At 42.0% G+C, this 26848-nt stretch overlaps 1 long non-coding RNA gene across 1 annotated transcript; it reads right to left on the bottom strand.

Annotated features, from left to right (window-relative positions):
• Nucleotides 1-310: 310 nt before the first annotated feature.
• On the bottom strand, nucleotides 311-7539 carry LOC123382794. Its single transcript, XR_006591761.1, has 3 exons — nucleotides 5631-7539; nucleotides 3037-3123; nucleotides 311-454 (listed from the first exon to the last, which is right to left on the bottom strand). It is a non-coding gene; the product is annotated as an uncharacterized LOC123382794 (long non-coding RNA).
• Between the last annotated feature and the right edge of the window lie 19309 nt (nucleotides 7540-26848).

Raw genomic sequence — 26848 nt, 5'->3', positions numbered from 1 at the left:
AGCTCCCTCTTGTGCTGTATGACCTAGTCATCAAACCACACGGCCTGCCTTTGTATCACCTTGAGATCGAACAGCTGTTGTAGGTCAAGTATCCACCATGTATCTTGCACACAGTACATACTCAATAAAAATCTGATTAATGAATTACCTATCATCTTCTAGAAATATTGTGAGCGAAAATGAAAGATTATGTTGGAGGAAAAAAAAAACCCAAAAACTAAGTCCATACAAACTAAAATTTATGCTAACAACTTAGGAATTTTTAAGAGACAATTGATGATGAAAATGATTATGTCAAAAAACAAAGTAACGACAAAAACACCATTGCCAAAATGCTTCTCATCTTAAGTGGTCAATATTGGTTAAGAAAATCACCATTCATTTTCTTGTCCAGGCTGGAAATCCCAACGCTATCCTCGGCTCCTTGGCTCCAGGGCTCCATCTGACCAACCACCTGTTCCAGTAGATTCTACTTTAGTGATCTCCGTGTCCATCATTGCTTTTCTAGGCTTGACACTCATCCTTTATTCTTCCAAATTATTGTAAAGCTGCTCTTATAAACCATAATATTTCTTCCACTCCAGCTCCCATTTTCCACACACATCTCATCTAATCATGTCACACACTGCTTAACCCCCACCCCCAACCCCCGCCATGATATCCCAACTCCGTGCATAAAAGGCTCTTCAAAATCTGGTCCCATTCTGACTTCCAGTCTTGTTTCCCTGTCACCCGCCAGAAGCACCCTCTTCTGGCTTGCTCCAGCAGCTTACCTCCATTTACTCTTCTATAACAAGCCCTGTGTTTTCCTGCCTCCAGGCCTCTTCTGCTGCCTAATATGGTATTTCTCTTTCTCAGTCCTTCTCCCCTGCCTGAGTCCTACTTCGACTTTAGGACTCACCTGACTCATCACTTCTCATTTCCTACCTACAGTGCCCTCTCATCCCCCTCCCTCAGGCTGAATTAATTTCCTCCTCATCTATATTCTCATGGCCTCATATACTTCCTTACTTATCACCTTGTATTATGGTTATGTCACTTACGTGTCAATAAAATTTTTAAAGGAAAGGACTTAGTGTTATATTTTGGCACCGGGCCTGGTATAGAGTAGATACAGAGTCTGTTGAATGAAACTTCCAGTAAAAACAACTCAGGCATTATGATCTTTGGACCTGAAGTTCTAAAATTTTTATTGACCAAAGAGGCAGGGCAGTAATAGGTAAGAGGTCAAATCTGCTTAGACAGCATAGATTCAAGTCATGACTTGGGTCACCTGAGGACTTATTTAACTTCTCTGTGACCCAGTCTCCTCAACTACACATTGTTGATGATAGTACTATCAACTTCAAAGAAGTGTCCCTTGGAATAAATAAAATTACCCATGTCAAGCAGGTTCAATAATATCTAGTACATATTAACTGCTAAATGAATGTTAGCTATATAAAACTTCTGTCATATTGACGAGAAGACTCTGCATTATATATTTTATTTTCAAAATATAAAACTTCTACTATAATCAGGACTTAAGGGCATTTAAAGTTAAGATTAGGGTTATTACAAAACTTAGATATTAGTTAACGCTTGATAGTAAAAGTAGGAAGAATCAGTGTTAGAGGGAATAAGTTTTGAGTCAGACAGAACTGCTTTCACATCCCAACTCAGTCAAAGTCAAGCTATGCAACCCTCAGCAAGTCAATTAACCTGTTCTGGCTTCTGTCTCCTAACCTCTAAAATGGATGTTATAATACATAGCCTGTAACCCACAAGAGATAACATGAGCCTGGTGGTATATAATAGGCTCAAAAAAATAATAAAATAAAAAAGACATTGATTATTACCATGAGATCAGCCATCTGTGAAAGAAGTCCAACTTGAAATATGGTCTAAAATTAGATTGTTGAAGGAGTGTCTGAGCGCCCAACTTCAGGTTAGGTCACGATCTCACATTTCATGGATCCGAGCCCCGCATCAGGCTCACTGCTGTCAGCAGAGACCCCGCTTCAGATCCTCTGTCCCCCATTCTCTCTGCCCCTCCCCCACTCGTGCTTACTTGCTCTCTCTCTCAAAACATAGGACATAAAAAAAATAAACAAATAAAATTAGACTGTTGAGAAACATTTAGAACCCGCAGGTCAGTCAACCTTACTGGGCACTTAGGTACAGGAAAATATGATTAACTGGAAAAAAAAAAAAAACCAGGAATGACTTATTAAAAGAATGTGTTAACAGAAGGGCTGCGATCTGCATAGAATGTAAATGCATGGAAACACAAGAGCCAAGATTTTGACAGTGTTTATCCAACTCTGAGTCAGAAAAGAGAAAAAGAGACACTGAGCATAGAAGATGAGTCACAACAGAAGTATATGCTGTGGAGCAGAGAACATTCACTGAGATTTACCATGGCATCATTAAAATATCATTCAAAGTAATTCAACTCGTGGGATGCCTGGGTGGCTCGGTCAGGGGACCAGCTCTTAATTTTGGCTCAGGTCATGATCTCACGGTTCATGGGATCAAGCCCCTCATCAGGCTCTGAGCTGACAGTGTGCCAGAACCTACTTAGGATTCTCTCTCTCTCTCTCTCTCTCTCTCTCTCTCTCTCCTCTCTGCCCCTCCCATACTCGCTCTTTCTCTCTTAAAATAAATCAATAAGCTTAAAATTTTAAAAAGTTATCAAACTCCTTTTGCTTTGATTCCACAGATACCAAGTGATATTCCATCTATTTATATGTCCTGCCTTGTGACTTAATTCCAGGAACTGCCATTCCTGAGGGGCAGAAACAAATACCTGATATTAGAAGGATATATTTTCTGGAAGTTAATACATTTTTGCTTTTCATAAAATTAAATGTTCATTGCTGTTGTTGTTCAGATGGTTAACATGAGCCAGACTGGAAGAGGCTGGTGAAGTCTGAAGACGTGGCGAAAATTTAGGATGCTTTGCTTTCAAACCAGAGGAAAAGTTCCCTGGGTCAGAAAACCCCACCACATGACTGTTTCCCTGAGAAAACCTGTCTAGCTGGCCGGCTCACTTACCTCCACGACCTCCCGACTCTGACAGTATGTCTTTAACACCAACCACTGATGTGTAGTATGAATTACTCAGTTTGATGATTTTCAGCCCTGAAAAGAACATCCATTAGATACTCTTCTCTTTCTCACACATAGAACAAGAAGAATCTTGAAATGATATTAGGTATCTTGCTAAAGTCCATACATCAAGTGTTAACAGGGCAGGGATAAAAATCCTTAGTCCCATCCTAGACTCTGATATTATCTCAAACCTACTTTCATACTGATGGTCATTTTCTCTTACAAAATATTATTTACTGTTGCCAACAGGCCAAGAGTAGGAAAGATTATATTAATAATGCCTATAAAAGTATATTAATCTTGGTATACTACAATAATCTTCATACATCATAAGGTAATTTACATACTCATAAAACTTGGTTTCCAGTCTGGTCCTCACTAAGATGTTTGTAACAACTCACCCACAAAAGATGTTTTAAGGTTTAAATGAAAATGGAATCTAGCATTCTATTTTCAAAATATAGTCATATCAACACCACCATACACAAGCTAAATGTTTCCCAAGTATGTTAAATCTAAGGATTACAGAGCATTTCACAGTTTACTTCTTGGTTAAGGGTGGCATCTCAGAATATGGACCATTGGTTTTTAAAAGCTGCTCAGCAAGACATATATGTGAATCAAAAGGCGTGCAAAACTGGGAAAAGAAAACTGAGCCCTAATTTTTATTTCCAAAATCTATTACATGAAAACACATATCCTCTTAAGAAAAGAGAGAGACACTCCCCTCCCCATTTTACTCTTAAAACGAAGGATGTGTGAAGTATTACAGCCCCCAGAGAGGAATATTTGACTCACAACAGACTACGTGGTTTCACACCTTTGTTACTATACTAATCCAAACAGATGCAGAAATACACAGCCACTCATTCCATAAAGGGTTTCTAGGTTACTTATAAAATTTAGAAATCTCCCTTAAAGATGCAAATTTTCCTTGTTTATCATGTTCCTACCATGGGAATATGCTACTAAATGGGCCTGTGGTCAAATTTATTGAAAATCCTCTGAGCCGCATTTTCATCAAATATTTTTTAATGTAACAAAATAGATATATGTAATATTTACTAAATCGGTGTTAATGTGTTCAGAGGCAAAAGAAAAAATGAGCTTCACCCTAGTGCCATCCATGGGTTCCAAGTCATTTGCACTAAAGAGAGAGAAGGATCCAAAAGGCACCTAAACCCTTATTTAGTGGTGAATTCTACACATTGATACCATGTCACCTAAAAGGCTTGTGAATATGGCAGAACAGTGATGCACTGGAAAGGAGAACCAGACTGAGCCATAGCAATTAACCATGATATATGATATTCCCCAAATCTACTCCAGTCTCAGGGGAGAAATTGCTCAACGTGTCAACAGGAACACAGTTGTACAAAAACCTGAACCACTATGCAAACTATGTATCTATGCAAAGTCCCATTTAAATCAACCTAGTGATATACAGTCTTTTATATTCATCACTCCTGAGGTGTTGCCCCAGCCCACAGCCTTGTCAGAGAACTTCCATTGCCCACCCACGTCCAGGGAAAAATTTGGCCTTCTGGTTTGTACCATATGACCCCACCTCTCTGGCATGGCCCTGACCACATGGGACCTATCAGAATCTCTCTCCAGGAGCTTGGAATTATGAGAGGGGAAAATCGGTAGCCACTGTGATCTTTGATCTCAACATGTGCACACAGGAGCTGTGGTGCAGCCATGTTTGATCCCATGTTGAGTAGCAGAGCGGCAAATGCCCAACCAGAGAGAGGGGAGGAGGAGGAGAAGGAGAAGGCAGAGGAGGAAGAAGAGGAGGAGGAAGAGGAGGAGGAAGAGGAGGAGGAGGAGGAGGATGGGGCCGCTGCGTGTCTGAGTCAGTTGAATGTGGACTCTTGATTTCAGCTCAGGTCATGATCTGACGGTTCATGGGTTCACACCCTGGGAGGGGCTCTGTGCCAACAGCTCGGAGTCTACTTGGGATTATCTGTCTTCCTCTCTCTCTATGCCCCTCCCCTGCTCACGTTCGTTTTCTCTCTCTCTCTCTCTCTCTCTCTCTCCCTCAAAATCAATAAACTTAAAAAAAGGAGGAGGATGGGTGCCTGGGCGGCTCAGTCAGTTAAGAGTTCAACTTCAGCTCAGGTCATGATCTCACGGTTCGTGGGTTTGAGCCCCGCATCGGGCTCTGTGCTGACAGCTGAGAGCTTGGATCCTGCTTTGGATTCTGTCTCCCTCTCTCTCTGCCCCTCCCCCACTCACGTTCTGTCTCCCTTTCTCTCAAAAATAAATAAACATCAAAAAAATTTTTGTAAAAAGAGGAGAAGGTGATAGAGGAGGAGGAGAAAAAACAGTAGAGAAAGCAGAGACAAAAAACCACGTGGAGATGTGGGGCGGAAGAGGGAAGGGCAGGGAAAAAGAGATACGACCTGATTCCCAGTATCATTCCACCTCCTATTTCCAGTCCCTCAGATTTGGCTGCGTTTCTTTCCTCCAGTTCAATTTTCCCAGAGGCTGGATGGAGTGAGTTCTGCAACTTAGTCTATTATGGCTCTTCTTACCTTCCTCTTTGAGATGTCTAATCATGTCCCACCTTGAAACGGCATATTTCTTCTTCCCAACTGCTTCCTTCTCGTAATTTTCAGGCAGAATTCTCTGAAAAATATTTCTCTAGGCGTCTATTGCTGCAGCCAACGGGGCAAGTTTGAAATAATCGATCCTTGTTCTCACGTCTCTCTTGAATCTGGGACTTTTAGGCCCCTTTTTCTTAACGAGTATCCCCTTTGAAAAGCTACTTACGTTTAATCAGAACCAGAAACATACAAGCAACGGCCACGGCAACAATGCCTTTAAGAAGCAGCTGTTTTGCCTTCCCTTTGATTTCCGGTTAGTCTGTCTGCCGTGCTGTTTCCAGGCTTTACAAAGAAAGAAAAAAAGGAAGAGAAGACCTTCTATCTGGCTTGCCATATTTTTTTAATGGTTTAGCACACTGACCTGCCAAAAAGCCCAAGGCTCAGAAACCCTAATAAGGCCTTATAATAACAGAGTTTCTCCTCAGAGCAAACTTCTCAAGAGCACCTGAGTCAGCTGGTTCACTGTGTAACAAGTCCCCTAACGAGCTGTGTGTCTACAGATCCCTGCAGAGCCAGATAGGAGGACCGAGTTCCCGGGGAAGCCAAGCGGGGGGATTCGGAGTCGGATTCGGGCCGATGCAAAGCCTCGGCGAAGACACGGCTCCAACCTCTGACACGATGTGGATTCTGGTCTTAAAACTGTGGGGCTCACGGTTTTTCTGGAGGAGATGTCACGCTATTCTTGAGAGTACAGATGCCGGTCCAGAAGGTCTTGTTTTGTTTTAACATGGGGGGCGTGGGACAGTTTCATGTCAGGGCACTGTCACGAATTTGCTTACGGGCCTTTCGCCACCTCTGCCTCCCTGCCGGGTGAAAACCTTCTGCCTGGTGACACTTGGTAGACACCAAAGTCTAAGTGGAAGTTGCCTGCCTGTGTTTTAAGGGTTAATAAGCAGATGATCTGCACCTGTTCCCCCCCTCCCCCGCTAAAGGGGAAAGAAGTTGAAGTCCACAGGCTTTCACTGCAGGACAAGCATGTCACAAAACTGTGCCCTGACAAAGAGTTCTAGGGCAGATAGATGACGGACTGATTCAGTCAGCGGTGGCCATTCTCCAACGTGTGTCGAACCGGTGGGAGAAGGTGCGGTAATCTGAGCTAGGGCCTCTTGAAGTTGCTCCCAGGCGTACGGTTTTATTCTTCGTAACTCCCAGGAATACACTGACGCTTTTATTTGCCTGCCCCCTGTTTGCGGAAATAGTCACAAGTCGAAGTCACGGCCGCGGGGCACGCGCCACCTTTATTTAACACTCACATTAATTAATGAATTTTACCTGTTAGTCAAAGGCCTTTCTGTAAATTGAATTTTGAGGACTCGGGCTCTGAGACGCAATCCCCATTTCCAGGCTCTCCACGTCGGGCCGCCTCCTCCTGTCAGGCCGGCTCATTTCCTCCGGCACCGTGACTCCAACAATGCTTGGTGGGCCCAGGGAACCTCAGTCTGCTGATCCTGCCACCTTTGCAAGGTCCTCGGCCCCCCTCGTGTCATCGCTCGTCTCCTGTAGCGGCTCCGCTTTCCTTGTCCATCATGATAATTGCTCCCTCCGTTAGGCCTTCACTCCCAAGACCCTCTCTCACTTTGTCTTCCTTCCTTGGCAAAGCTCCAGGTCCTGCCTAATCCGCGCCTGCACCTGCTCAGCCGATTGGGGCTGCAGACAGGCTGGGCTCTGTTTAAATTCACCACCAGAACCTTAAAGGGGCCCTTCCGGCTGGCAGGCCACTCGGCCATCAGTTCCCAGTCCATTGTTTCGTATCCACTTTTCAGCAAACCTCCAGCGCCTCCTCACCTATTTTCTCGCTCAGCTGGTCACCTCGATTCCTCTTCCACTGAGAAAATGGAAGTAATCAGTAAGGAACTCTAACCACCCCCCCCCCCACCTCCCCGCCCTGTTTTCACCATCACATTTACCCACTCCTTGTATCTGTGCTAGGAACTCTTTTTTCTGCTTATTTCAAATAAACTGCCTTGCCCCTTGGGGGCACTCAATCCCTCATTCACCTCCTCCAGAAAATTCACCCTGCAGACCTCCGCCTCTATCGACGCTATCAGTTTCCTATCTCGGCCACATCTTTCCCGCCAGAAAACACGCATCACGTCATTTATTCCATTTTACCCAAATAATGTCAGTTAATTCCATAGTAACTGCTTACGGAGCATCTCCACTTGAATATCTAATTAGTACCTCAAACTTAACTTTTCTAAATCCAACCTCCTGATGTCCCCACCCAGGCCTTTCCCCCTATAGCTTTCCCACCTCAGCCAATGGCATCTCCATTCTTCTGGTTGTTGAGTTGGAAGGTTTTTCGAGTAGTTCTTAATTCCTTCTTTTCATGGCCCATATCCAAGCTGTCATTTTAATCTTTAAAATATATCCAAATCTGGGGGGCCTGGTGGCGCAGTTGGTTGAACGACAGACTTTTGATTTCTGCTCAGGTCACCATCTCATGGTCGTGAGATAGAGCGCCCCCTTGGGGCTCCTCGTGGGTGTGGAGCGTGCTTAAGATTCTGTCTCTCCCCCTCCCTCCTCTACCCTGCTCCTGAGTGCATGTGCACTCTTTGTTTCTAAAAAAAAAGAAGAAAGAAAGAAAGAAAGAAAGAAAGAAAGAAAGAAAGAAAGAAAGAAAGAAAGAAAGAAAGAAAATGGATCACCTGGGTGGCTCAGTCGGTTAAGCAGCTAAGCATCCGACTTCGGCTCAGGTCACGGTCTCACAGTTCCTGAGTTCGAGCCCCATGTTGGGCTCTGTGCTGATAGCCCAGAGCCTGGAGCCTGCTTCAGATTCTGTGCCTCCCTCTCTCTCTGCCCCTCCCCTGCTCATACTCTCTCTCTCTCTCAAAACAAATAGACATTTAAAAAAAAAAAGTCCAAATCTGATTGTTTCTTGCCACCCCCATTTCTTTATCCTGCTTAAACCCGCTGTTTCTCAAAAGGTCTATCACAGTGGTCTCCTAACAAGCCTCTTAGCTCCCTTCAGGTTCTTTTCAACATAACAGCCCAAGTGATCCTCTTTAAACATTAGACATTTAGACATAGTGCATCACACCTCAGCTGCTAACCCTCCAGTGGCTTTTCCCACCTCACAGAGAATTCAAAGTAGAGTCCAGTGAACACGTGGCAAGACTCTAAAGATCCACATCGTCCCCCCGCAGTAAGGCTCTGAGCTTATCTCCTTTGGCTTTCCCACTCCTGCCACACTGGCCTCCTTTCTGTTCTTCCAGAACATCCAGGCCACTCGGGCCAGGAATTGCCTTTCCCCAGTTAGCCGCATGGCTCCCTCCTTCCCTTTTCCTGGTCTTTATTCAACCTCAGCTGCATTTGAAATTCTGACCCCAGCAAGCACTCCCCTACTCTCCTGCTTTGCTCTATTCTCCATAGCAACCCATCAGCATCCAACACCATTTCCATAGGGAACTTACATGTGTGGTTCTGCTCTCCTTCACCACCACGGACAATGAACTGAGAATGCTGCCTTCATGAAGGCAGGGGTTTTGTCTGCCTGCTGCTTTATTCCCAGCACCTGGGGCAGTGCCTGCCACATGTATGCCCTCAAAAACTGTTTCATGACTTAAGAATTTTGTAGTGACACGACCCTAGTTTGTAGTGCACCAGTGTTTTAGGTCGTGCCCTTGTATTACCTGTAAAGCAAAAATGGTGAAAAGTCACTCTTGCTGTCTTACCTCTGGGCTGGCAAGGGGGGGCGGGGATTGGGGGGGACTATTTGTTGATACAAATTAGGAGCAAAGAGAGGAAAGCTACTGGGCAGCCATAACAAAATACCATACACTGACTAGCTTAGCCAACAAAAATTTATCTTCTCAGTTCTGGTCATAATCAGGGTTCTGGCTGATTTTGTTTCATTGTTTCAGATGGCTGCCTTCTCTCTACGTCCTCACGGGGCCTTTTCTCAGTAGGTATGCAGGGAGCTCTCTGGTATCTCTTCTTAGGACACCAAACTTAGGGCATCAGGGCCCAACCCTTACAACCTCATTTAACCTTAATTTCTTCCTTAGAAGCCCCATCTCCAATTACTGCCACTCTGGGGGTTACAGTCTCAACATATGACTTTGGAGCGGACACAAATATTCAGTCCATAACCCGGTCCCATTGAATCATCTTGCCTCAGGCCTAGCACAGAGTAAACTATCTTCTATTTTTCTTTTTTAAGTTAATTTATTTTTTGAGAGAGAGAGAGAGAGAGAGAGAGTGAGTGAGCATGAGTGGGAGAGGGGCAGAGAGAGAGGGAGAGAGAGAAAGAGAATCCCAGACAGGCTCTGATGTGGGCTCGAACCCACAAACCAGGAGATCATGATCAGAGCTGAAATCAAGAGCAGTGGCTTAACCCTCTGAGCCACCCAGGTGCCCCCCCGCCTTGCTTTTCCTAATGAGTGATGGCATATATGGAATTCAATTCTTAGGATATTTTTTTGTTTGTCCTCACACACAATATTCTTTTGATGGCTATAATTATGCTTTTCCTTCCTGATATGATTATTATGGCTCTACTCACTGCTCAAATGTATTACGTCTCATTCACAAACACAAAATAAAAACACTACCTAGTATTGGAGTTTCAAGGTTCTACTCATGATCTGATTCCTTAGTAGTACACAAATGGTCCAAGATTTGCAAGTGGGTTTTCTTACTCCAGTCATGCAGCTACTAACATTTGCTATGCTCAGGCACAAAGATACAGGCCACAAAGACACAGAAGAAACATGTAATGCTGTCCCTGGGTTTAAGAAGCTTGTGCTCTTAGAGAGGAGAAAAGATTTACGCAGAGCACAGCAGTACAATTGATACAAGACATGATAGAGTGAAGCGGCAAATAAAGTGTCACAGACAGTATGTGCTGTAGAAAGACAGAGGCTTTCTGTGCAATTTGAACCCAATGAAGCCTCTTGATGGCATTTCTATGTATGAAAGTACTGTTGTGGTATTTTTTTTATATAAAATTTTTTTCAAGTTTATTTATTATTGAGAGGCAGAGAGACACAGAGTATGAGCAGGGGAGGGGGCAGAGAGAGGGGGAGACACAGAATCTCAAACAGGCTCCAGGCTCCGAGCTGTCAGCACAGAGCCCGACGCAGGGCTCGAACTCACAAACTGCGAGATCATGACCTGAGCCAAAGTCGGTCGCCTAACCAACTGAGCCACCCAGGTGCTCCTATTGTGGTATTTCTTAACGTTTATTTATTTTTGAGAGAGAGAGAGAGACAGAAAGAGCGTGCACATGCATGAGTCGGGAAGGGGGCAGTGAGACAGGGACAGAGGATCCCAAGGGGCCTCTGTTCTAACAGTGAGCCCACGCAGGGCTCAAACTCAGGAACCATGAGATCTCGGCCGAGCCGAAGTTGGATGCTCAACCAGCTGAGCCACTAGTGTTGGTTTTTTTAATCTCAGTCAACTTTGATCTAATATGCTATGTGAGGATGCAGAGAAAGGGGAACCCTCTTACACTGTTGGTGAGAATGTAACTGGAGCAGCCACTTTGGAGGTTCCTCAGAAAGTTAAAAATAGAATTACCCTATGATCCAGCAATTGCATTATTAGGTATTTACCCAAAGGATACAAAAATATTGATTTGAAGCCACACATGCACCCCGATATTTACAGCAGCATTACCAACAATAGCCACGTAATGGAAAGAGCCCAGATGTCCAACAACTGACAGGCTGATAAAAAAAGATGTGGTATGCATGTACAATGGAACATTACTCAGCCCTCAGAAAGAATAAAATCTCGCCATTTGCAACAACATGGATAGAGCCAGAGTGGATTATGCTAGGTGAAATAAGTCAGTCAGAGAAAGACAAATATCGTATGATTTCACTCATATGTGGAATTTAAGAAACAAAAGAGATGAACACAGGGGAAAGAAAAAAAAAAGAAAGAAAGGCAAACCATAAAACAGACTCTTAACTATAGAGAACAAACCGAGGGTTGCTGGGAAGGAGGTGGGCAGGGAGATGCACTAAATAGGTGATAGACATTAAGGAGGGCACTTGTGATGAGCACTGGGTATTATATGTAACTGATGAATCACTCAATTCTACTCTTGAAACTAATACTACACGACTTGTTGACTAACTAGAATTTAAATAAAAACTTCAAAACAAAACAAAAATAATATGCCACGTGAATTTCAAAAACACACCAGTAGAACACGATCCTGATCAGGAGAGCAGAAACATGCCACAACACGACCTCCTGTTCACCTAAGTAGGAACAGGTAACTCCTCTTTGGACACCGTAAGGCTTTAAGGAAGGGAAGATAGCTGGGTACTGGTCAGAATGATTCCCTTTGCTTGTACACTCACTGTTTTCTACATCAGGACAAAATTGTCAGTCACCAGAGGCAATTGACACATGAGGCAAACTGTTACCTTGTAAAGTAAATGTGTGAGAGGGCAGAATGTTTCTTAAATATTGCTTTCACACTTGTGAAACGGGTAGTAGAATTTTTGAGTTCTTTCAGGGAAAAAATTTTTTTCCTCCCTAATTTCTTAGAATGGATATGAATATAAAACATTCGGCAAATTTCGTAGCATAATGTTTACTGTGTAAGCTGTATGAATATATGAAATGAAATGCTGAAATTTTCTGACCATGTAAAAAGAACCCGAGTCTTATTTAACTCGATTCCTTATCTATGGAGTGTTCATTGCATAAAGGAAGGAATCCAAAATTTTTGATATTTCATTATCCTGAAAAAATACCATGTGTATAAAGTGGTGTATTCTGTATTCTAAAGCCAAGAGCTTCCCCCGCATATAAATCCAACAGCTGCGTTTCTAAAGATATTAATGACAACTAGCCTGTGTCAAGTTTGACACACTGTCACCTAATTGTGATTATGAGTGGAAGGTTGCCACTTTTCAAGGCGCATGACTTCCTTATGGCTTAAGTCCTTGTGTCCTGAGCAGGGCACATTCTACAGTAGCCCTGGGTGTTTTGCAATTTATCTCTGAAAATGGTTGGATACAACAATAGCTGTAAAATCTACTCAGACCATACTGATGTTTTTAGTACCCTTCATAAAAAAGTAGAATCTTAATGGGTTATGATAACTTCTACCAGGACCTGCTTTTATCACCTAAAAACCAAGTGTTGCAAAAATTTTGACGCTTTGGTTCCTACAATGTGTCTCTATCAACATCATATTAGAGATTGTAGTGATAGAATGGGGCACATAGTGGTTCACAGTCTCCCCACCCCCCAGCTTATAGAAGAAGCCTTTGGTTTTCCCCGGGACCATTGTTCCCTTATCAATGAGGCAGGTAGTGAATGGAGAATGAGAAATCAATATAGATACAATTTGGCCCCCCACACACAAATGTTATAGTCTCCCTTTTCTTCTATTAGGCTGTTCTCACTGCTCATAAGGCTTCTTCCCTTCTTTCCACTTCCTGCCTAATTTTACAGTCTTCCTTTACGGGGATCCTAGGGCCCAGGTAAATTAGCTGCTTCTCTACACCTCCACATGCAGTATTTGCCTCCTTTTCTTGGTACTATTGTTGTAACCACTCTTCGTTCATATATTTTTTCATCCTATTCCACCCTGAGAATTCACCTCCTCAACCCTTCTTAAATTCCTGTAAAGCTGATTGTAAATCCCAAGAACTATTTCTATAATCATTTCAGTCTGAACTGATTTTTCTTTTTCATAAACACCCATAGCAATTATTGGCCACAATAACTCTGGCTCCCACCAATTTTTAAATGTTGTCGTTTTTGACTCAAATTTCTCTTATCTACTCTTTGCACCTGGACAGAATTGTAAATCTCTTGAAGGCAGTAACCATGTCACCATCATGTATTTAATTCCCTAGAGCAATGGTCCTCAAATTGTGGTCCCTGGGCCGGCAACATGAGCATTACCTTGGAACTTGTTAGAAATGTAAATTCTTATGTGACACCCAAGACCTACTGAATCAGAAATTCTGGAGTTGAGGCCCAGCCATCTGTGCTTTAACAAGCCTTCAGGTTATTCTGATGCTAAAGTTTAAGAACAGGTGCCCTAGAGCATCTAAAACAGTGCCCTGAACATACTATTATATATTCAATCCACATTCACTCGATAAATATTTATGGAGTGCCTACTACATGCCAGGCATTTTGCTAGGGATATAGTGGAAAAGCCGAAATGTCCCTGCCCTCATGAGTTTATAGGCTACTTAGGAAGGCAGACATAATTAAGTAATCTCACAAATAAATATAAAATGGCAGCTGTCATAAGTCATATAAAGGAAAGGCACATGAGGCTATGAAACCTTATAGTGGAGAATTGATCTTGTCTAAGCTGTGCTTCTGAAAAAGTGTCACTCAAGCTAGAAATGAAGGATGAATATGTGTCTAACAGGTGCAGAGGGACTACTGCACATTCCAGACTGAGGGAACAGCATGTGCAAAGGCCTGGGTGGAGGGGGAATGTGGCCCGTGTGGCTGGAGCATAGAAAGTCAGGAGGACCATGATGAAAGATGGGCCTTCCATCCCAAGTTAAAAACTGGTCTTTTTTTTTTTTTAAATGATGGGATGCAATTTAAGAAAGTGTAAAAGCAGGAAGATGGGTGGGATTAGTGCGGTGATTAGACGTGTCTCGAACAGATCACATAGTATGGGACAGAGATTAAGGGCAGCAGGAGTGGCTGTGGCAGCAGGGATTAAAGGCAGCAGGAGGAACCCGTTAAAAGCTTTTATTTTCATCCAGAAAAGGAAAGACACAAGGTTCGGCCACAGAGGTGGCAAAGGTGGCGGCAGATTTCAAAAACATTTTGGAGTAAAAATTGACAGAAATTGATGATGGGTTGGATATTAGAGATGAAGAAAGCTAGGTGTCACAGATTGGTCCAGGGTTTCTGGCTTACATAACGGATCAATGATGGTGTCATTCCCTAAAATAAAAAAATAAATTAATTAAAAAACACAATCAGATCGGTTGACAAACAGGACAGAGTGGAATGAATTTCTGTGTATGGCTCCTGAAAACACTGGAGAATATGGCCACACGGGGGAAGAACTGTATATAGGAGATGGAAACCTCCTGTACTGTGACAAGGGAGAAGAGATCTGGCTTCCTGATGTGGCCAGGTTGGTATGTGTTAGCAAGCATTGATACAGTCCTGTCTGATAGATGATATTTTCTAAGTCATCTGCATACGAACAGTGAGATGGTGTGGTGTCATGGAGGGATGATGTCAGAGGCTTGACAAGAGTGGAGCAGATCTGAATTGTTGCAGAGGGTGAGAGATTCGTTTATCTGAGGAATACTTGGACCACCAGGAAATCTTGAGGTGAACATTGGGAATTTATCACAAAATCCCTGTGACCTATTGTGCAAATCTCTCCAGCCATGCTCAGCTGTTTCACTGCGGTCATGGAAAAAAATGGTCAGGCTCATCCAAATCTGAATGTTTGTCAGTCAAATGTGGGGAAAGACTAGAGTATTAGCAAAAGTGTACAGGTGAGTGAGTGAATGAATGAATGAACGAATGAGTGAGTGATGAAAGAACTCTAGTCCATAAATATTTTAAATTTAGTTCCTTGAACATGATGAAAATAATCACAGCCAGACCATAGTACATGTGATTGTCTATCATATAACCTTACACTACTTCTTCTAACCTTGCTTGAAGGCAGCCCACATCTAACTATTCCAACATTTGCTTAGGATTTTGGCTGTCACCTCCCCTCTTCATATGCTCCATCTGATGAGCCAAAATTGCAGTGAGCTTGACTTTAACATCCGGGGCTGACCCTGGGGAACGGTTCCAGGATCTCATTACTGGTGACCTGATTGGGAATGAAAGGGCCGGAGTTATGCCTGTGGCATTGATAAAAGCCACCATGTCCCTTCTCATGCTGCCTGCATTCCAGCAGGGGTTGAAACCAGCCTCTATCTGCCTCACCTAGGTGATATGTATCTTCTCTGAGACAAAACAAGAATATGGCCCTGGAAAAGTTAGAAAGGAAAAAAGAACAACGGGAAGGAAGGAAGGAAGGAAGGAAGGAAGGAAGGAAGGAAGGAAAAGGAAGGAAGGAAAGAAGGAAGGAAGGAAGGAAGGAAGGAAGGAAGGAAGGAAGGAAGGAAGGAAGGAAAGGAAGGAAGGAAGGAAGGAAAGGAAGGAAGAAGGAAGGAAGGAAGGAAGGAAGGAAGGAAGGAAGGAAGGAAGGAAGGAAAAGGAAGGAAGGAAGGAAGGAAGGAAGGAAGGAAGGGAGAGGGGAAAGGGAAGAAGGGAGGGAGAAAAGAAGGAAAGAAGGAAGGAAAGTGGGAAGGGGAGAGATCAGGAACTTAACAGGCCAGAAATCATATGAAAATTCATTAAGAAGTTACATGAAAATACAAAAACTCAAGTTCTTTGTATACTCAGTTCTTCTATGCTTTTCCTTTTTTTTTCTTTTGATTTCTGCATTGTGAATATCCAAGCAGAGGACTATTTTTAAGAGAGAGGGAGAGAAGAATAGCCCAAGTAATGAGGCATTTCCGAGTACATGCAGAGATTTGGAAGCATCCAGCACTTACCTTACGGCTTCCGGACTCTGCAACGGTCATGACAAGCTGGGCCCTAATTTCACGACCATTGGGCACTGCTAATACATATCATGCAATGATCTGGGCACATCCTGGCTCCTTCTCAGGAGCAGAAACACCATAAAGTAGGGCTATCCAGACAAAAGTGTCATTCTCCTTTTCTGTGAGCACATCTCTGCCACAGTGACCCTGACACCTGCTCTCCCTACATCCTCATTTGCAGAATACAAAAGGGTGGTGGGTATTAATTCCCTTCTCCAATCTTGGATCTCTGGTATTGTTTATCAGTCTCCAGTATTCTTCTTCATCCCTACTTTTCAGTTTTACTCCCTGGAGATCTAGTAACGATCCTAACACTTTGTTGTCAGGCAGATTTCCTAAAGAATGCCCTTAATTGAAACAAAATCCAGACAAAAATTTCCATGAGAAAGAATCATGCCAGAGCTTCAACAATCAACACATAAGAACTGAAAGAGAACTAGAGGTATTACAGGATGATTACTTTTCAAATTCCTGGTGGACCCTAATGAAACCAAATAAGGACAGAAGAGCAGGAAGTTCAAGAGAGAAACAGCAGCACGTGACCGACTTGAGAATGAAATTTTGCTATTTTGATAACCTTTTAGAACATCTGTTCTCAAACTTTTGGCCTCACTCTTAGACTCTTAATATTTGTGGAGGACCCCAAACATCTTTTGCAGGTTATTTATATCAATATTTGCTGTATTAGAAATTAAAACAGATTCTCAGAGCTGCTTCTGCTTTCAATCTGTTACAATGTGTTGTTTTGGTTACAGTATATAAAGAAAATTTGGCCTCATTAGAATAGGTAATTGGAAAAGAGAGGACTATTTTAATTGCCTTTCAGATAATTGTGAATAGTCTGATGGCACCAAACCTTGGCAATGGTAGTTTCTTAAAGGTTAGCAGCAATATGGGATCTGGAAATATGACCATGAACTTCTCATACTCTCTACACTCATGAGAGAATAAGAGTGAAAATGGCAAATAACATCTTCGTGTTATTAGGCAAATAATGTTGACCCTGTGGAAGCCCCGAGACCCCCTTGGGATTCCCAGTGGCCCTGGTACCATACTTTGAGACAAGTTTTTTAGAATCCCCACAAGGAAACTACATGACTCTGACATGGAATGGATAGATTCAACTGTAGTGTAAAATACTGTGTATTATCACCTCTGTCTCTAAAAGACATGTTTTTCACTAACTAGAAACTATGATAGGATTGCGAAGCATTAAAGTTGAAAGAAACGTTGAGAGATCATCCCATTCGGTTCACTTGTTTTTAAGGTGAGGAAACTGTTAAAGAAGGCCAGGGCTAAGTTACATGGTAAAACTGGAGCCACTCTGCTAATGTGGGGACACAGACACACAATCTGTCCCCTTTGTGGATTGTGGAAAGAACACTGGGCACCTTAACTGTGTAGAGTATTTTTACTGCCTCAGTTACTCTTCCCACACACCCCGATGAGGAAAACAACACACCCTGGTGTTACTATAATTCTTTAAATCCTAGAGGAGCAAAAATCCCTTTGTTTAAAAAAAATTTGTTTCATTTTCCAGCCATACCCATTGGTGTACATCTGATCTTAAAAGAAGCCATCTTAGAGTTCTGAATGGCAGTTAATCTAAAGGAAAACTGAGAAAAAGTTAAGCCAAACACCTTTTTGTTATATAGTCTGTGAAAATACCATCCTTGAACTTGCACAGTCCACAGCCTGCGCAGCCATATGTGGCATCCCTCTGCAAACTTCCAACAATGTTAAAATGTTTATGAAAAAACAAGATGCAAAATTAAACCTTACAGAGGATCCCAATGGTGTGAAAACATAATGCTCCTGTATGGTTTGTCCGGTAGAGATTCATTCCCAGTCTTACCACTCTGAGTCTGTTCACGCACCATGTTCGAGGGATCAACAACCTCACACCACTGGCTCATAGTGAGTTCACCTCGAACTAAAACTGATTAAGTTTCTTTCACATTCCATGTTCAGTCCTCCTATCCCTTTCTCCCCACGCTTTCCCCACCACCCCAGAGTCCAAGAGTTTTCAAGCTATGTCTTGCAAAAACACAGAGGCCTTAAAGAAAGGTGGGGAGGAATTGGAAGGGGGTCCCCAAGTCTTCCACTCCCATCTCAACCGGAACAGGTTTTATCTTACATATGAGAATTCGGGTAAGGTTTTATCTGATGGAAGTATTATATGGTAAAATAAATCTAAACCTCATCACCATAGCTTAAAACGGCAGGTTGATTTTAGGGCCTCCATGTAGCTTTACATTCTCTTTCTACTAAATGATCTCTTGGGTTCAAACCAGCGTTCCAACTTCTTGGTATCTTTTCAATTCTGATTTTTCCATCCGCCGTATTTTCTGTCCCTCCCAGCTTTGCGCCATATGCAAGTGTGATCAGCTTCACAGCTCTGTCCTCGCACTAATCCAGTTAATATAAATGTTGAAAAGTACAGAGTCCTTGAAAAAGCCCCTAGATGCCCCCCTCAGGGTATATTAATTCATTAATTGGCCCTCTCTGGGACTGGATTTTTGAAATCAGTTATCAATCTACGCAGCTAGGTGTAGCGGCTCTCCCGCCTTGGGCCCAGATTGAGACTGAAACCTGTTGAATCGCGTCTGGCAAAAGGGGCAGGCCTAAGAATAGATTTGAAGGAGGTAGTTGACTGAGGACTTTTGTCTGGGGCTGAAGAAGGAAGGAGGGTTGTGTACAGATGCCTGGGAGTGAAGCGGGGGTGATTTTATTTATTTATTTATTTATTTATTTATTTATTTATTTATTTGAGACAGAGAGAGACAAAGCATGAACAGGGGAGGGGCAGAGAGAGAGGGAGACACAGAATCGGAAGCAGGCTCCAGGCTCTGAGCCATCAGCCCAGAGCCTGACGCGGGGCTCGAACTCACGGACCGCGAGATTGTGACCTGGCTGAAGTCGGACGCTTAACCGACTGCGCCACCCAGGCGCCCCGCGGGGGTGATTTTAAGATGGTATTTCTCTGGGGTCTCTGGCTGGCTCAGTGGATCAAGCGTCTGACTCTTGATTTTGGCTCAGATCGTGATCTCATGGTTTGTGAGTTCGAGTTCTGCGTCAGGCTCTGCACTGACAGTGCAAGGTCTGCTTGGAATTTCCTCTCTCCCTCTCTCTCTCTGCTCCTCTCCCCCATGCTCTCCCTGTCTCTCAAAATGAATAAGTAAACATTAAAAAAATAATAAGATAAAATGGTGTTTCTCCCACACATAGTCCTGTGGACTGGTATCAAGGTCTGGGGATAAAAGAGGCCATAGGCAGAAACGGAGGGAAGGAGTGTGATAAGGGGGTTCCCGCAGCACTACTCAGGTCCCAAGTGATGAAGTGCACCAGTGAGTGGGGGAGAAGGCATGTTTCTTCTTTGGGAACATTGAGGAAATAGCACCTTTGGCACAAATGTTGCATTCTCACAGTTGGCATGGTCACATGGCTTTACAAGCAGACGACGCCCAGGGAAACCAGAACAGAAGGGGGGGACATGAGGGCTTCTATTATGTACCCAATGGACGGATACATTGGTAACTCTAAAACACCCCTCGGGGATTTGCAGACGTTTCCAGAAGGGGGTGTTAAGAGAATGGTGGAGGGGTCCCTGGGTGACTCAGTCAGTTTTAAGCATCCGACTTCAGCTCAAGTCGTGATCTCGCAGTTCGTGGGTTCAAGCCCCGCATCAGGCTCTGTGCTGACAGTTCAGAACCTGAAGCCTGCTTCGGATTCTGTTTCTCCCTCTCTCTCTGCCCCTCCCCCCTCTCAAAAATAAATAAAACATTAAAAAAAAAAAAAAGAATGGTAGGGATGTGTAAGTCCTTTAGAAGCAGAAGGTGGGTAAAAATTGAGATTTGGATGTTTGAGGTTAATGTGATACCTCCATAGTCCAGTTTGGTGAGGTCTGGAGAGATGCTAAACTAGGCATTTTATTACTCAGTACACATTTCACCCCAAAGGACATTTATAGCTTATTGAACCCCAAATGCAGTCTTCCAACATATACCCTAGTTTTTGCTACTTTCTAAAAGATGCCTGACAGCTGTTTGGGTGAGTTTTCTAAGAGGAAAACACCTTTTATATAATTGCCATTCCTTCCTCATGTTGAAGTTCCTGCCTTTCAGAGTTTCTATACCCTTCCCAATCTGAAGAAATGTCCCCATCACAGAAGTTATGGAGGAAATAGAGGAACTGAGTGGAATCCCAACAACGGTTGGTGATGAATGTTATTGAAGAAAATATCTAAACTTGTGTTTTCTTCCCAAACTTACCTGATCGCTTGAGAATAATTGTGATATAACAGAGTTTAGTCCTCTTGCACGGAGTAAGGGTAAGGCAAGACCCCCCGCCCCGACTTTTTTTAGCACCTAAGGTCCAGGTAAACCTTAGGATCAGGTAAATGTTAGAAAGAGGGTAACCTCTCTTTTTTACAGATGTTGAAACTCACACCAGCTCTGTTCAAGTGATTCATTCAAGGTCATACCTTCACTTTCCATCTCCCTCCCTCTGGCTGCCACAGAGAATCACTTTTGTTCCTCTCTGCACCTTCGTCAAAATCTGTAACAGGTCTCAGGACTAGATGCAAAATTGTGGTTTTCAAAGCGAACACCTAAAATCCCCCCGGGCCCCAAGATGAGGCCCGGGGTTGCTGTGTTCGAAGAGGTTGGAGACAGAAAGGTGGAGCCACAATTTTCCACATGCCTTTTTCTCTCCAGCAGAACAAGCCTGATTCTTACCTGTTTTTTATATTCGCTTTTGTGAAAACAGTTTGGCAAGCAAGCTTTTGTTGCTGAAAAGAATTTGAGAGAAGCTGATCTAAAATATTCCCGTCTGCAAACTTGATCATGCTTAAAGTTCACCTATCTCGAAAAAAAAAGAGCCTCTTATTTCAATGTTCATTAATCCTTGTTGCTAATAACACCTACATATATCTATCTAAAGGTCATACTTACTTTATTAATGGGAAGATGGCCATAGTATACTGATTACCATTTATCTCAAAAAGTTCATGCTTGGGGCGCCTGGGTGGCGCAGTCAGTTAAGCGTCCGACTTCAGCCAGGTCACGATCTCGCGGTCCGGGAGTTCGAGCCCCGCGTCGGGCTCTGGGCTGATGGCTCAGAGCCTGGAGCCTGTTTCCGATTCTGTGTCTCCCTCTCTCTCTGCCCCTCCCCCGTTCATGCTCTGTCTCTCTCTGTCCCAAAAATAAATGTTGAAAAAAAAATTTTTTTTTAATAAAAAAAAATTTTTTTTAAGTTCACGCTTAATAAGGACTATGAACATAGATTTGGTGGAGGAAATTAATATGTTTTCTATTGTGAAGAATACCAAAACCAACAACCATCCTTGGAAAATAATGGGATCTACAAACACCAATGAGCTGCGGCCTCTTGGGAAGAAAACAGCATGCTGCCTTCTCTTAACGTGGGCATTCTCGACTGAATGAGGAATGTGGAAGCGAGGCTGTGAATACCGCAAAGGTTTCATACCAAACTTTGATCTAGGTGTAAAATTTGCTTTCGCTCTGCATTTATACCCTGATACGATAATGTTGTTGGTTAGGTGTTAGACGCACTTGGTGCCAGCAAGAGGAGAAAATCGAGCTTAACACTAATCTGGCACCAAAAAAATACTTATGCTTATCGAAATGTGAAGCCTGCTTGGTGAATATACAAGAAAGTCTGGTCAGGGCAATACACAATCTCACGCAAATCAAGACTCAGAACAGAAAGACAGACAAGTGACGGGGGCAAGAAATAAATGCCTTTGTCTTCCTGTAAGACGTTATGATTCAGTAGTATGATTGTGTTTTTATCATTAGTGATGCTGCTCTTTGAGTTTTTAAATTCTTTTCGAGTGCACCTTCAAAAACTAAGAGTGGTAAGTTCTCTTAACAAAATGGAAAGAACTTCTATAGTAACATAACCAAAAGGCTTAGGGCAAGGAGATCCTGTGCTTCCCCGTTGAGGCACCAGGACTAGTCCCTGGAATGCTCTCCATATCAGAAATGGATAATGGTGATGGGTGTTACATGCTACATTATATGCCATATTATATGCTTATCATTCTGGAGAGATTAACCCCAAGAAACATTTGCTGGTCTTAAAGACAGAAAGTAAGACTTGAACAAGTCCTGCTGGACCCATATCTGTAAACTTTCCCCTGACTTACATCATGAAGAATTATACGGGCCAGTAGAAATTCATAATGAAAGTTGCTCTTGAGTTCAAGTCAAACTGTCTTCTTCAGTCTATCCTATCCACTAATCTATGAAAAAGTTACTGCTTCACAATTCAATTTTTAAAAATGCTTAGCAAGCAATTGCTGTTTTCCTAGCACTTTTAGAGAGACATTGGAAGTATAAGACATCATCCCTTTTCTCAAAACAGGTATAATATTTGAAGGAGGCATAAGAAATAATTAGACTTGCAATGTATATATAATAAAGACCTAACATTACTCACATCAAGTGTATGGGACATACAGTGAGTTATGCCGGGGTCAGAAAGGACGACATTGATCATCACAAATGTTGGTGGGAATGCAGACTGGTACAGTCACTGTGAAAACCAGTATGGAGCTTCCTCAACAAGTTAAAAATAGAATTACCCTACAATCCAGTAAAGCCACACTACTGGGTATTTACCCCCAAAATACAAAAACACTAATTTGAAGGGATATATGCACCCCTATGTTTATGACAACATTATTTACAATAACCAAATTATGGGAGCAGCCCAAGTATCCACTGAGAGATGAATGGATAAAGATATGATACACACACACACAAATACATACATATATATATATATGAGATATATGCACACAATGGAATATTATTCAACCATAAAAACTAATGAAATCTTGTCATTTGCAATGTCATGGATGGAGCTAACAACAAGTGAAGTAAGTCAGAGAAAGACAAATACTGTAAACTTCACTCGTTTGTGGAATTTAAGAAACAAAACAAATGAGCAAAGGAAAAAAAGAAAGAGACAAACCAAGAAACAGACTTTTAACTATAGAGAATGAATGGATGGTTACCAGAGGGGAGGTGGGCAGGGCACAGGTTAAGTAGGTGATGGGGATTAAGGAAGACACTTGTGATGAACACTGGGTGCTGTATATAATTGTTGAATCACTATATTGCACATCTAAAACTAATATAACACTGTATGTTAACTATACTGGAATTAAATTTTTTTTAATAAATTAAAAAAACAAGTGCTAGTGAAGACAATTTTCATAAAGATACAATCAGAATAATTTAAAGAAATTATACTTTTGAGATTCAGATCAACTACCATTTATTATTTCTCATGACCCAGGTACCACACTATGAGCTTTATCAAAATTATTATAATTTCATAAAAAAAAATACCAGAACTGGAAAAGAGCATGGAAAAAAATACATAGATGCTATATGACAGATCAAAGATATTAGGTGATTTTATTTCTTCTGAAATGTTGATATATTAGTATTATGCATGAAATAAGTAATAAAGAAAAAAATCTATGATTTAGGCAGATAAGAAGCCATGAAAAAAATGTTATGAATAGAGAAGATGTGGTGTGCAAAATGGTGACAGTGAGAATAGCCTGTGATACTGACAAGGAAGGATTAGTGCCTGGAAGGAGTGAAAAATAAACTGAAGAGGTAAAACAGTCATACTATGAAGAACCTTAGCTTTCTCGCATAGTTTCTATTTAATCATACATACAGTGGGAATCCATTACAATTCCTGAAGAAGAAGGTGTAGCTGAAAGTCAGTATTTTGAAAGATTACCCTTGCTGCATACAGGAAGGCTTCTGAGTGGAGAGAAATGAGACATAAAGGGACCCACAAAGTTGTAGTTGCAGTATAAGGAATGCGGGCAAATCAGGGCTTCGACTAGAATCTCAGGGGAAGAGGTAGACTATGAACTCAGGTCTGTCTGTCCAAAGCCTATGATTCTTCTTCTTTGGACACCTGTCACATATGGCTGGAGCCAGGAAGATCTTGGAGACTTCCTATATTCCAATACTTCTCAAACTCCTCCACTTGGGTATTCCTAAGGACCTGGGGTCCACCTACATACCAAAATGTTCTTTGAACTAGAAGATTTTATGTTCCCAGTTTGAGCAACACTTACTTTCTCCGATTGTGTGTCCCATTTGTTTCAATACACAATCAATTATTTTAAAATTTTATCAAGTAAAATTAATAAGTGTATTCTATTCCAGTTATACACGGACGGTGAAAGCTCTCCTCCACCTCCTCCAAATAAAAGGTAACAAGCCTCTTTTTAAATCTCCACCATCTTTTAGGTCACATGATTCTACATTAGTAAGAAATCTATGTCATATAATTCGTTTAAATATAATCCAAAATACATCTGAAATACCTTATGACCTCCTACACAGAATATCTTCCCACAAGCTAGGAAAACCTAGTTCCAGTGAGTATAGTGGTAGCGGGTATGGCAAAAAGAGATAGATCAAGAGGGTTGACCGAAGATATAAAAAAAAAAAAAAAAAAGATGATGGCCCCTGAGTGGCTCAGTCAGTTAAGCCTCCAGCCCCTGATTTCAGCACAGGTCATGATCTCACAGTTGGATCCCCACATCAGGCTCCGTGGTGATGGTGCAGAGCCTGCTTATCATTCTCTCTCTCTCTTCCTGTCTCTTTCTGCCCTTCAGCACTCTCTCTCTCCAAAAATAAATCAATAAACTTAAAAAAAAAAAGGATAAGTAGGATTTGGTAGCAAAATGGCACAAAATAATTTTTAAAAGAAAAGGCAATGGGAAAATTGGTAACTCGATGATTCCCAGCCTGCGTGACCAGGAGAAGAGTAATCTCATTAGCAGAAATGGAAAAGTCCGGAAGGACAGTTGGCTGAAGAAAAAAAAAAAATGTGTTCAATTTCATTTATGCTGCTCTTCAACTAACAGAACAGGCAGGTGGGAATATCCCAAGAAATATATCTGGAGTCATCACTAAAAAGTTGAGCCTTTAAGAAAGAATGCAGTTTGGAGAGAAGCGAGCAGAGGGGAGAGGAGACGTGGTGCTGGACTGTGATGTGCTCGCTCTGAGTCAGCAGAGCCGGGGAGGAGAAGCAGCAGGTGCACTGCCTGTGGCAAATGCCAGTCAGGGAGATCGTTTTAAAGACAAGCAAGTAATAAGGGGTGTAAAATCTGGCAGGAAAGCAAATGTGAATAAAGACAGGGAAAATGCCATGATTTTGGTAAGAAAAAGATCATTGCTAACTTAAGGGAAAATGTTTCAATAGTGCAATGGGAATAGAACTGAGATGAAAGAGAATTTTAGAGGAATGGGGGAGAGCAGCTGATGAGCTAAATAGAAACTGTGAACATTTATAGAAAATTCCATGAAGTAAAAGTCATCAACGTTTTGTAATAATTGTAAGGTTTCTTTTTTTTTCTTTAAGTTTATTTTACTTATTTTAAGAGAGAAAGAGAGAGAGATTCCCAAGCAGGCTCCATGCTGTCAGCGTAGAGCCCAAGGTAGGGCTCAATCCCACAAACCGTGAGATCATGACCTGAGCCGAAATCAAAAGTTGGATGCTTGGGGCGCCTGGGTGGCTCAGTCGGTTAAGTGTTCAACTTTAGCTCAGGTAATGATCTTGCGGTTCATGGGTTCACGCCTTGCATCGGGCTCTATGCTGACAGCTCAGAACCTAGAGCCTCCTTGGGATTCTGTGTCCCCCTCTCTCTGCCCCTCCCCCATTCATTCTCTCTCTCTCTCTCTCTCTCTCAAAAATAAACATTAAAAATTTTTTTTTAAAAACGAGTTGGATGCTCAGCTGACTGAGCCACCCAGATGCCCCAGTTGTGATGTTTCTAAATGAAATGTAAATTGCACTAACAATTCAGGAGCTATAGATAGGAGGTATATTGCTGCAATGATACTGCTTCAGCAATGGTTTGCTTTTTTTTTTTAATAGATCCTCAGAGATTTAAACTGAAACTCTTGATATCCATACTTTTGTGAAGTTCACAAATGTCTGAACTAAGAACAATACATGTCTGTCTGAGTGCTTTGTTTCAACTGAAAATAATAATAATAAATAAGAATTTGAACCAGACATCCTAATAAGGCTCTTTCTAGCACCAAGAGTGATTCCATGGGTTTATCTATATCTGAGTCAAAATTCAAACAAAAACAAAACCCATAGTGGTCATTTATATTGGTAATACATTCCAGTACAAGGTACTCTAGAAAAATAGAATACCAGAATTGATACCATATGCTTCATAATCCAACACTTAAAAGTTAGGTGCTCAGGCTATTAAAGGTGCATATATGGTGAAATGTCTCTTGGGAAGCCTCAGATTCTAGCTTGGTCTATTATATAACATGCATATTTAGCATACCATAATATTTGCTTTTGTGCACATATATATGGGTGGATAAACTGATTTATACTTCTTGTTCATTAATGAACTCATTGAGGTCCGGCCACCTTAACAGACTAATAATGCTCAATCTAAACCAAAATACATCCTCTCTGAATTGTGAAAGAAACCTAGTGTGCCTCTTTTAATAGATGAAATAAATTAAACTATTCATTCCAATGAAA

Source organism: Felis catus, chromosome F1, assembly GCF_018350175.1.
Source record: "Felis catus isolate Fca126 chromosome F1, F.catus_Fca126_mat1.0, whole genome shotgun sequence".
Taxonomy (NCBI): Eukaryota; Metazoa; Chordata; class Mammalia; order Carnivora; family Felidae; genus Felis; species Felis catus.
This window is presented reverse-complemented; position numbering and strand designations above follow the sequence as displayed.